Raw genomic sequence first — 12,298 nt, 5'->3', positions numbered from 1 at the left:
ATGAAGTCGTGTGTGCGTGTGTGTGTGTGTGTGTGTGTGTCAGAGATAAGGTGATCAAGACACAGCCGTGGGGCAGCTGAGGGGATCTACTGGGCTTCTCGACACTTTGGAGAGGTGAAATCACCTTCAGAGAATCCCAGATATTGGTTCTTCCTATGTGGAAGGGCCCAGTACAACCTCAGAAATTGCATTACTTCTCAGAGCAGATGCCTCCCCCAAGCTGAGACCGAGGTTAGTAGCCTGCAGCTGATACTGGATCTTTTATGTTGTTCCAAATTAAATTCAGAGCAATTCAGCCCATGCTACAAGTACTATTATGTGGGCTTCCTTGCACTAAATCTATGTTTATGGGAACATAAAATACATGTTGTTCCTGTCGTCGGATTTTATTATTGACGATGATTTCTAATACTTGCCCATCAGCCACCCTTTTAATCACTGTCAATCTTTCTTTCTTATTGCAGTCAGATTTAAAACATCGATGATGGTTTTAAAATAAGGCCCTTCCTCTGCTCAATTGTATTTAGGGCTAACTAAGAGTAAATAACTATTCCCAGCAAGGAAGGCAGAATCCAAGCAAATCTTTGACAAATGCAGCCTTCCCTTTAGAGAAACATATTCTTGTCTGCTGCCAGTAAATATTTCCGTTACAACCATAAGAGACTCCATTCCCTCCCCACCCCACCCCCCACATTGAGAATGTCATGCTGCTCTGATACAAGAAGAGAAAAATAAATACCAGTCAAGGCCAGGAAGGAAAACACAAGAAGCATTTAATTAAGACAAGAACTATATAATTCCCTGTTTCTTTCAGTGGATCCCCAGTTCCATTTGGTTTCTGTCTTCAGCTGTGTGAAGCAAATGAATGCCATCACTGGCTCAGCTCCCACTCAAGGCTGACATTTCCCCTAAATCCTCCACCCCCCCGCGACCTCCCACACCCTCTGTGATGCAACACAATTCATTCACTATAATTTGAAGGTTACAGTCAAAGGCTCCAAGACAAGAATTCAGACGGGATCCGATCAGACTTCCTGCCCTCCGAAGGCTCATCTTGATTTCAGTTCCAAAGGTTCTCCTGCAACCTATCGCCTAAGGGACTTCTCTCTTCCATGTTGCTTTGACTGGGCCGTTTAATTTCCCCTTTCATTTAAAGATGAGAATTACTGTTACTTTGCAAATTGTAGATTTTAATATTTCTTATATTTTCCCTTCCCACTGGAATCTGACAGTCGTTTTTGTGAATTTCTTCTCACTGGAGAAAGTTAAAATGAAATGTCTTCCCAGCCCAGGGAAGGAGAAAGAAGTGCATTGAAAGATACAGAAGCTGCACAGGGTTTGGAAAGTCAGCTTTGAGCTATTCATCTGGAAATACAAGAAATAGATTTTTTTATGTTTATCCCAATGTATACAAATACAAGAAAATTCTATTACAAAATAGAGTTGAAACAAGTTACCATAATGAAGAAACAAACAAGGGTGTAGTTTATTTTTAGTATAAACACACTTAAACAAGAAACTCTTATATGCATTCAGCAAAGAGTAGTTGAACATCAGCAATGTCATGGGCTGTTGAATCCTCCTTACTGATTTCACCCAGCTACAGTTTCTGAACTCTAGTGTTTGTGGATTCTCCAAAGGGACTAGACACATAAACAATCCTCAAAATTAATTTTATTTAATCCACTTAAGAATTATAAACAGACCCCAGCTTACTAATTGCTAGTGGTCTCCAAAGTACTAAGCTTTGCTCTATATTGACTTTGACAACTGAGTTCATTTATTTTTCCCGCAACTACTTGTTGAGCCCCTATCAAATATCAGATATAGTTCTAGGGGTTGAGGATACTCCTGTATCCTGTAACAAAGATGAACGCAGTCCCTGGGTCTGCAGGAATTACATTCTGATAAGCTATATATTCAATAACAAATGAATACATCATATTTCAGGAGTGATACGTGTTGTGAATAGGAGTTAGATATTATCAGATGGGGCCAGTTATTTTAGGGAGAGTCATCAAGGAAGGCCTCTCTGAGGAGGTGACTCTTGAACAGATTATAATGCACAAGCTGGAGGGCAGTAGGAGCAGGTTGGAAAAATGAGCATAAGCTGGCCTTGTAGGCCATGGCAAGGACTTAGAACTCTAGTTTGAGGCAGACTAGAAGCGTTAGCTCAGAGAAGTAGTTTTATCTGGTTTACATTTTACAAATATCTCTCTGGTTATATGGAGAATTGACTTTTGGATGAAGTTGCCAGATGAAACACAGGATGCCCAGGTAAATTCTTTTTAAGTAAGTTTCAATCCAATATGGGGCTCAAACTCACAGCCTCGAGAACAAGAGTCATGCACTCTACCAACTGAACCATCCAGGCACCCCATGCCCAGTTAAATTTAAATCTCAGATAAACAACAAGTAATTTTGGCATAAATATGTCTCAAATATTGCATGGGACATACTTATACTAAAAAGATTACAGTGAGACCAGAACCCCTGAAATAAAATGCTGTCACTAACCTTCTTGAGAGTATTTCTCACCTTGGTCACTTTTTTGTTCTCTTGTTCTCTTTGCCTTCCACTTTCAAAGTAAACTCCCCAGACCTGTTGCTCCTGGATTTCTACCCTGGCTCAGAAGCCAACAGCAGTGAAAGAGGAGCAGGGAGGAAAAAGGGATGGGTCTTTGGCCAGTGGCTCTTTTCCCTGACTGGCCCCTGCTCACTTCCTCTTTCCACAGCTTACCAATGACTGTCCTCCCTGAACCCACTTTAGAACATGCTAAAATCTCAATATATTGAGACCGTTCTTTTATCCCTAAGGTAATGCCCCTGGAAGTTTGTGAGGACACACACACACACACACATGCAATGATTAGACAGCCAGTCATTGTTTCCTAAACACCGTGCTAAGTGTGTTTGGGTTTACTTAAGCCTTGATTCTTTCTCCCCATCATTAGGAACCCTAAGAACAAGATGATCCTCCACCCAATAGCAATAAGCTTTGATCAATGAAATGGTCACAAACAATGGGTCAACCTGGAGACTATGAAAATAATGGAGACCTAAGAAAAGGTTCCCAATGAGGGACAAAAAAGGCACCTTTTTGTTTCTTAACACTCAAGAAAGCCAAAAATTATAGACAGCTGAGGAACTAGAGCTGTTTTTCTAGATTGATCTATTCATTGGCTCGGGCTGCCATAACAAAATACCACAGACTGGGTGGCTTAAACAAAAGAAACTTACTTCCCTAAAGTTCTGGAGGCTGAAAGTCCAAGATCAAGGTATCTGCAGGGCTGGTGTCTCCTGAGGCCTCTCTCCTAGGTTTGCTGATGGCTGCCTTCTTGTCATGTCCTATGTGGTCTTTCCTCAGTGTGCACACATCCCTGGCATCTCTCTATGTGTCCAAATTTCCTCTTCTTATAAAGACACCAGTCAGGTTGGATTAGGGACCACCCTAAAGGACTCATTTTAACTTAATCACCTCTTTATAGGCCCTATCTCCAAACAGTCACATTCGGAGGTATTGGGGCTTCAATGTACAAGTTTTGTAGGGACACAACTCAGCCTGTAACAAGCGAGTAGACATTTGTGATAGCCATTGAGGTCATTGTCAGCTGAAGGACTGAAGGAACGATCTGGGTTCTCAGAACAGTGGAATAGTGGGTCTCTGCCAGCAGTGGTCAGGGTGAGAAACACATGAATGGAACACAGGGCCAGACCACTAACTGGGTCCAGCCTCCTTATTACCTGGAATGTGAAATACCAGCCTTCTCATTAGATAGGCTGTTTTTTCTAAATGGGAATAAATTGGACCATAAGGAATACAGAAGGATTATGAAAGCATGTCTAATGCTTTATTAAAAATTTAATGCAAGGGGCACCTGGGTGGTTCAGTTGGTTAAGCATCCAACTCTTGATTTTGGCTCAGGTCATGATCTCAGGGTCTCGAGATCGAGCTCCACAGTGGGCTCCATGCTCATTGTGGAGTCTAATTGAGATTCTCTTTCTTTCTCCCTTTACCCCTCCCCTTGCTCATGAGCTTTCTCTCTCTCTCTTTCTCAAATAAATAAATCTTTAAAAACATTAATGCTAAATAACCCCTGATTTGTAAAGTTTGATAATCATCAAACACAGATTATGTTTAAAAGGTTTAAAATGTCTTTTTGACATGGCAAGGACATAATAAAACTTTTGATGATGGCAGAATAATAAACACAAAAGAAGAATTTGGAAACCACTGCCCAGAGTAGTGCTTTTCAAACTTTTCAAAAAATATGAATCTGATGTCAAAGGAGAGTGAACCCCTGGCTGGGAGAGGAGAGAGAAATGGATGGTTGTGTTTTATCAAAAAAAAAAAGTACTGGAAACTTACATTCTGTTCTAGGATATATTTCTTTTTTTTTTTTCCTTTCAAGATTTCATTTAAATTCAAGTTAGTTCACATATAGTGTAGTGTTAGTTTCAGGGGTAGAGTTTAGTGATTCATCACTTTTATATAAGACCCAGTGCTCATCACAACAAATGTCCTCCTTAATGCACATCACACATTTAGCCCATCTCCCACCCTTTTATTTTATTTTATTTTATTTTTTATTTTTTTATAAGATTTTATTTATTTATTTGAGAGAGATTGAGAGAGCACAAGCAGGGGGAGCAGCAGAGGGAGAGGGAGAGGCAGACTCCCCACAGAGCAAGGAGAGCCCAGGACCCTGAGATCATGACCTGAGCTGAAGGCAGCCGCCCAACCAACCGAGCCACCCAGGTGCCCCACCCACCCTTTGATTTTAAAAGTAGGTTTCGTTTGTCCCCCAAGTCCTCAAGATAATTCACATTCCAGTAAGGTACATGATGCATAGTGGGTAGCTTTTTCTGACCCCTGGCATTACAGTTCCACATTTGGATTATTTGTGCCCCAGTTTGAGAATCCAGGCCTCCAAGTCTTGACTGCTCTCTCATACAACAGAGTTGCCCTCTGGACAAAAATGTTGACATACATCCTCATTAAGCCTCAACCACAGGACTTACTGCAGGCATACTAGCAGGAAATGAAGGTCTACCATCTAGTGCAGATTAAACCAGAATCTCTCCTTTTCCATCACAAGCAGCAAATCTTGGCCAGTCCAGGAACTCCCACCATTTCTTTGGTGGTTAATGCATCAGTTAGCTATTGCTATACTTATGCCACATTAAAAAAACACACAGAAGACTTTAGTGGCATAAAATTATAAACATTTATTTTCACTCACGACTCTATGAGTTGGCTGAGTAGTTCTGCTGATCTTGGCTGGGCTTCGCTCAGCAGTTCTTGCGTTGGCTAGGGGGTCACTTCCATAACTGACAGTCAACTGATTGTTCATTAGTATAGGATGGTCTTGGCTGAGATGACTGGCTTTGCTCCATATGGTCTCTCATCCTCCAGGAGGCTAGCCCAGGCTCCCTCTCATGGTGCAGGCATGAGAGAGTAGAGGTGTGCCAGACCTCATGAGGCCTGGCCTGGGTCAGAGGTGAGGCCCCATTCTATTGCCCAAAGTACATAAAAGGACAGCTCAGATTCAAGAGACAGGAAAATAGATCATACTTTTGATGAGAAAAGTGGTAAAATCACATTGCAAAGGGCAGAGATTCAAGGAAGGTTGGAGAACTGAGGCATTTTCTCAATCACTTTACCACAAGAGGCGTTCTAAGTCACCTTTCTGTAAGCAGAGCTCTGGATTCCTATTATCCTTTTCCATATTGATTCCATGGAGAGCTCAGGGAATGTTATGAGAACCGGGATCCAATGTTATTGGAACTCAGATGCTCAGATGGAATCCTGGCTGTGACAGATTTTAAGCCCTCCTTGGACATCAGTTTTGGCCACTTACACATACCCTTTGTTGGGAGAAGAAGGGGAAATGCGGATTTTCCCTAATAATAATTTTCTTGAAGTCCAGTGGTTCACTGGTGATAGGATTGTTCTATTAGATTAGGCCAAGTCCTTGATCAAAGTGAGGTATATTAATGGGGACTTTAATTGGACCTGTGAAAATCTGGCATCCGCTTGAGCAAAGATTTCAACCATGTAGAGAAAGAAAGTCTGTCAAAAATGTGGAGGAGAAAAATTATGTAAGTCAGTAATGCTTAGAAGTGTATAGAGGAAAAATAAATTATATTTTTGAAGCTAGTTCAAGAAACTTCAGTAATTATGAGCCAGATGTATAGTGCATAAAACATAGCTTTTCCATGGAAGCACATCTTGTAGTTAAAAGAGAATATACAAAAGAAGCTTAGCTCTTCATTTTTAAAGTGTAGCATTATCCTGCTCAGATACTCACTTCTCTTTTATCCATGACTCAGGATGAGTATTAGGGGAAGGGGAAAGAGAAGGCTCATATAGTTTCAGGAAGGGCTATGCAAAATGAATTTTTGAATGCAGAATGAAGGGATCTAGAGAACTACATTGATTGGGTCCTCTGACAGGCACATTATCTCATTTAATCTCCACTGTAACATTGTTGGATTGGCATTAACAGCCCCTGACTTTATAGGTGAGGAGGCTGAGGCTCAGAGAGATCAAGCAACTTGCCCAAATTCACACAACTAGTGAGCGTGAAAGCCAAAATGGAGCCGTAATCTGGTTTCCATGTTTTTCTGGCTGTGATTGTTTCACTACAAGAGATCACTGCCAACTTGGGTAACCTCATCTTTGTATTTGAAAATAAAAAAGTACTGACCTGGTTTTTATTCTTCAGGGTTTGTTTTTCCTTTTTTCCCCCGCAAAGGCAGAGAAAGAAAGCCTACATAATGTCATATGAATGCCTCACTCTTCATTCATCGTCTTCCTTGGAATGACCTTTGTCAGACTGAAGACCGAGAGACTAGTCCTCAGGGGGTAAAAACCAGCCAAAAGGTAAACAGAAACAATACAGTGACCCCAAAGTTGACAAATTTGAGGAAGAACTCTGCTCCAAGCTTGAGAGAGAGGGGAGACAGCCACCCATACTAGATGCATGACCAGCACTCTGCTGCTGTGGGCACCCATGCCAGCATCCATGGTGAGGTAATTCTAGAGAACAGCAGGACTCATTCATTCCACACGCCTTCTCAGACAGTTAGGGCAAACAACTTTCAGATGCATTTCCTGTTAGCTTAAAAAAATTTTTTTCCATAGTTGTACTAGTCAAATAGTATTTGAAAATTCCCTTTTTGTGTTTCCTTTAAAAGTACTTTCTTTTGCAAGAGGTTTGCCGGATATGATATCATCGTAATTATTCCTTGACCAATTTTATCACCAACTATTTCAAATATAGACAGTTTATCCAGCTTTACAAGCTGGTTAGTGTCACTCTGGGAATGTCCAAAGTAGTGATGATGGAAACATTTCAATTCCACGGCCAGAACCTTCAGTGGGAGTAATGTGTGACCTCTCTGCCTGATGAACATTTACTATGTAGCTTGGAGACAGAACTAATTGGTTGTATGTGGAGTCATGAGAAACACTTATAAAGTGGCTTTAAAAATCTGCAGTTGAAAACATGAAAGAAAATAACTACTTGACAGCTAGTCCTTACGCTGAGTTCTTCAGAGCAAACTGTTCAACATTGTCGCAAATGATGACACCTCCAAAATTATCCCTTGAGTCCCTAAATAGAGTTCAGAGTTCAGGGCTTCCCATTTCCCTGTCTTGGGCTTTTCTCAATGATTCTCAACCAGAGGAAGCAACCCTTCTGGGCTCCCCAGAGGTAGGTGTAGACAGAAAAAGCTGAATCCAGCTTTATAGAGATCTGCCCTTCTGTAGGATTCTTACCTCAAAGACGAGAGAAAAGAAGAGAGAAATGTTGGGGCGCTTGGGTGGCTCAGTCGTTAAGCGTCTGCCTTCGGCTCAGGTCGTGGTCCCAGGGTCCTGGGATCGAGCCCCACATCAGGCTCCCTGCTCGGCGGGAAGCCTGCTTCTCCCTCTCCCCCTGCTTGTGTTCCATCTCTTTCTCTCCCTCCCTGTCAAATAAAGTCTTTAAAAAAAAAAAAAAGAAGAGAGAAATGTTGGCATGTTGGTAATAAATCACTTGAGACAATGCTAAGTCATTCTGAGAAAGGGATAAGGAAATAGACATTTAGTATTGAAGTTTCAAGGTAGAGATAGTGCCAGAGCTTAGTTGGAAAATGACATTTGCTGTAGATAAAGTTTATTGAGAGAGAGCATTTCCTACCATGAGAATTTTCTCAGTCTCATGAAATTTGGCGGCTTCCTTCTAAAAACGTGGGGTAGAGGCCAGCACCACTGGCCAAAGTGGTTAGTTATTGGTGAGTGTATCGAGGTGTGAGGGTCTCACCTTTGTTCAAAGCAAATTCAGGCTGGCCCGGCTCACTCATGGGACTCGAGAGCCCTCAGAGGTCCACGGAGGTGCCACTCGTAAGCTTAACAGCAGAAGGATGAGCAGGGCACACCACATTATGTGGCGATAGTTAGGGAATGGCGTGCTGGAGCCTTTGGGATCCCTCAGCCCAGAAAACCTGGGAATCAGCCCATTCCTGACCTAATCTAGACAACATGAGAGAAAACATGAGGCAAGATTACAAAGGGCATTGGCATTAAACTGACACTGGGGAAACAAGATGTGAGACCTTGGCTTTCTTGACGATAAAATTGGGGCTAGCCTCTGACCACCGAGTGAATGTGACTGTTTGAAACAGAAGACTTCCCTTTGAGATGTGAAGTTGATTTGGCTCCAACACCCATTTCTTCCCTGATTGTCGGGGTTGATGGGGTTGTAAGGTTGCTTAGGGGCTCACCTGGCTGGCTATGAGGAGGCTCTTTCCTTCTCAAGCCAGCATCCTCTCTTCTGTAACCCTTTGTGACCTACAGATACAACTTCTCTTCTAAACCTTCCAGCTTATGAGACTCCTCCTCCCCTCCTTCCCACTCTCACTTCTACAGAAAAGGCATCAAGATTAACCAGGGCCTCAGAGCCACATTTCAACTCTAAATGACTGTGGTTTGTTTTTACAATAAGGAGGAGGAGTGAGTGGGCACATACTCCTTTGGAATTTGAAAGAAATTTCCTTGCCTAGAGGGCTGATGACTTGGGCTTCAGTTCTCCCTTCCTTTCTAAATGTGCTTCTTAAGGAATAACCCAGAAAAACCATCCCTAGTCATCAGCAGTCAAACATGTGAAAATTGTGAGCTCATCTGAATCACCTTTCTAGTAAGGGCAGAACCAAGCAGAAGTCCATTTGGGGCACCTATTGAAGAATAGTAACTCTTGCCTTCAAGTGATGTTGAAGAGCTCATTTTCATTAGCATCGGAACAGAAGAGTACAGATTTTCCTTGACTTGCAATGGGTTTACACCCTGATAAACCCATAGGGAGTTGAAAATGCCACTGAGTCAAAAATGCATTTGATACACCTAACCTACATCATAGCTCAGTGTAGCCTACCTTAAAAATTCTCAGAATACTTACATTGGGCTACAGTTGAGCTAAATAATCTGACACAAAGACCATTTTATGATAAAACATTGAATATCTCATGTAATTTACTGAATACTATACTGAAAGTGAAGAGCAGGGTGGTTGTATGGGGACAGAATGGTGGTAAGTGTATCAGTTGTTTACCTTTGTCATCATGAGGCTGATGAGGAGCTGCGGCCACTGTCACTTCCCAGCTTCACAAGAGTATCACATGGTATATCACTAGCCTGCAAAAAGATCAAAATCCAAATTTTGAAATATGGTTTCTACCAAATGCATATTGCTTCTCCACCATCATAAAGTTGACAAATCATAAGTCGAACAATCATGAGTCAGGGACCATCTGTATTAATAATCAAGATGAACACTATAAGAAACAAAAGGAAAACATAACATACAGGGATGGGGGAAAAAGGTAGAAGAAAAGTAAAAAATTAATAAGGCTCTGAAAGCCTGATGTTACAGCTCAGTTTTAAAAAAATTTCATATTTTTATATGAAATTCCATTCACCAAAGACTTTCTGGGGGGTTTATTGTGTCCTAGGCAATCTGCTAAGTTCAGGAAATAGAAAGATGAGTAAGACCAAATCTCTCTCCCAGAAAAACTATGTTAAGCACACAGTAAACATTCAATAAATGTCAGTTCTCTTTTTCTGCTAGTGAGAGAAATTCTGAACTAATGAATATTTATTGTGGATGGCTGAGGGTTTCTAAAAATAGTACACTCTGGAAGAGAAGGCTAGCTCTCCCCCAAATACATCCTCATCTCCTATGACCAGGCACACTAATAAGACTACATTTCCCAGCCCGCTTTGCAAATAAGTGTGACCATGTGATCAAGTTCTAGCCAATGGCATGTGATCAGAAGTAATGAGTTGTTTCTGGGCTGAGGATTTTTAATAAATGGCTGTACCTTCTCTGACCAGTTTCTTGATTACCTCATCATGTATAATAGACAATTTTACCACAGGCGAAGGTAGAAGATGTGACCCATCCCTGAAGAAGTTTTTAATAGGGGGCTGGGCATGATCAAATTTGTTACAAGTAAAAATTTCCTGATGACACGTAGGAGATGGTTTGCCGCAGGGCAAGACCACAGGGCAAGAAGACAAGTTAACAGGCTACTGCAAAAATTCAGGTGAGAAATGATGCGGGTCTGAATTCAGCAATGCCTCTGGGTGTGAAGCAAAGGAGGCTAATTAAAAATTATGTCTTCAGACCTCAGTTGCTAGAAGTTGTCGGAAGGCAGATGGGATTGGGAAACATGCCTGGAAGAAAGGCTCCTACCACTTTTTCAACTTCTTCCTCTTCCTCGTGCTCCTCGTTCTCCCCACGCCCGATTATTTTCCATTTTTCAAACATCAGGATATACCCCTGAGTGCACATACAAGGGAGTCGACGTTAGTGAAAATTCCAAATCCTATGATTGCACTCCAATCCAAACCATAGTCAAATACCACTAAAAATTATTTATAAAAATGTCTTTAGTCAGCAGCTCCTTAACTAGTCATTGGAAGGAATCTCACTAGAGAAAAATACTAATAAATAGAAAGCACCCAAAGGGGAACAAGCATAAGGAAGTCTTAGTCTAGGATTGGGAAAAGCAGAACAGAAAAAGATAAGGAGGAAAATATTTAAACGCATCACTTATAAAATTTTTTAACGGAAGGAAAATGGATGAAAAAGAGATTTGAGGCTTAAGAACTGAGTTAGGCACCAGGATACTGCAAAGGGCTTGATGCCCTAAATCATTGCTGGGATATAGGTCTTAATTAGGCAATTGAAATATTTTCAATAATCCACTATAGCAAAGCACACTAGCATTGTCAGTCCGAACATCAGAAATTGAAATGATACCTCTTGACCTTGATTTTATAAATATGTTTTTCCTAGATCAAAGTAAGGAGTGCCTTTGCAAAAGTTCGGAAATATACCGTTTCCCGATTTAGCATCTTTCCTTTGACCTCACATTCAGCTGTACAACTGTGGTACTCCTTTAGGTATCTATTAATATTCCTAGCACTTACTATATGATTGATTTGTGAATCCTAAATTAGCTATTCAAACTTTTAAGAAAAACTACAAGCCCAATGTATAACTCTTTAACAACATCAATTTAGGAAAGAGACAAATTATTTTGGCAGCCTGAGAGGTTCTAGCTTTGATTATAAGGAAAGGAAAATTTTTAAAAAATGCCTTTCTGTCTCATAGTGTTCTTAGTAGACAGAAAAATAGTTCATTCTTTGAAGATAAAATGTAGAGTCAGATTCAGAAGGAAAATATCTGCCAATAGAAACAGCAATGAGAATTAGTTAAATATCCTGGAAAAATAAGATTTAGCCCAACTCTGTTGATATTACTTAGTAAGATTGGACACCAGAATTGGCAAAAAAAATATTTCTTATTCAACTATTTTATGGAAATCTTATGAAAATAATTGGAAACAGAAACGTTTAATTGCTTCACCAGAGAGAATGTGCATTCCTTCTCTTCTACCCTCAACATTCTCTAAATCTATAGAAAAGTTTTGGAAGGAGAATACATTTTAAAAATCCTCAATATGTGAAACAGATATGAAAGTTAACTGTGAAGCAAGGTTTTATATAGCAAACTTTTTTCCGCTGACTTTCTTCTTAAAATGGAATCGATACATTCTACTCCTTCAAAACACAAATGACTTCCAAAAGGAAATAAAAATTGAACCCAAGAATGCCACGCATCTCCTCTATAGCATGAATTTCAAGTAAATTAAATTGGCTATGTTACGCATATTAACACAAAAATAAGAATGCCATGAGTGAAAGTTACCGAAATGTGAAGCCACTGGGCGAGGGTGTGGCATTTGCAAGCACC

The 12,298-nt window shown here is 40.7% G+C and overlaps 1 long non-coding RNA gene across 1 annotated transcript; it reads right to left on the bottom strand.

The window, feature by feature from the left end:
- Positions 1-8,207: 8,207 nt before the first annotated feature.
- LOC118011994 lies at positions 8,208-11,599 on the bottom strand. The gene is made up of 3 exons (XR_004679588.1): positions 10,733-11,599; positions 9,590-9,672; positions 8,208-8,514 (listed from the first exon to the last, which is right to left on the bottom strand). It is a non-coding gene; the product is annotated as an uncharacterized LOC118011994 (long non-coding RNA).
- Positions 11,600-12,298: the final 699 nt, after the last annotated feature.

The sequence above is a fragment of the Mirounga leonina genome, unplaced genomic scaffold (genome assembly GCF_011800145.1).
Source record: "Mirounga leonina isolate KUSES-001 unplaced genomic scaffold, KU_Mleo_1.0 Mir_151, whole genome shotgun sequence".
Classification (NCBI taxonomy): Eukaryota; Metazoa; Chordata; class Mammalia; order Carnivora; family Phocidae; genus Mirounga; species Mirounga leonina.
This window is presented reverse-complemented; position numbering and strand designations above follow the sequence as displayed.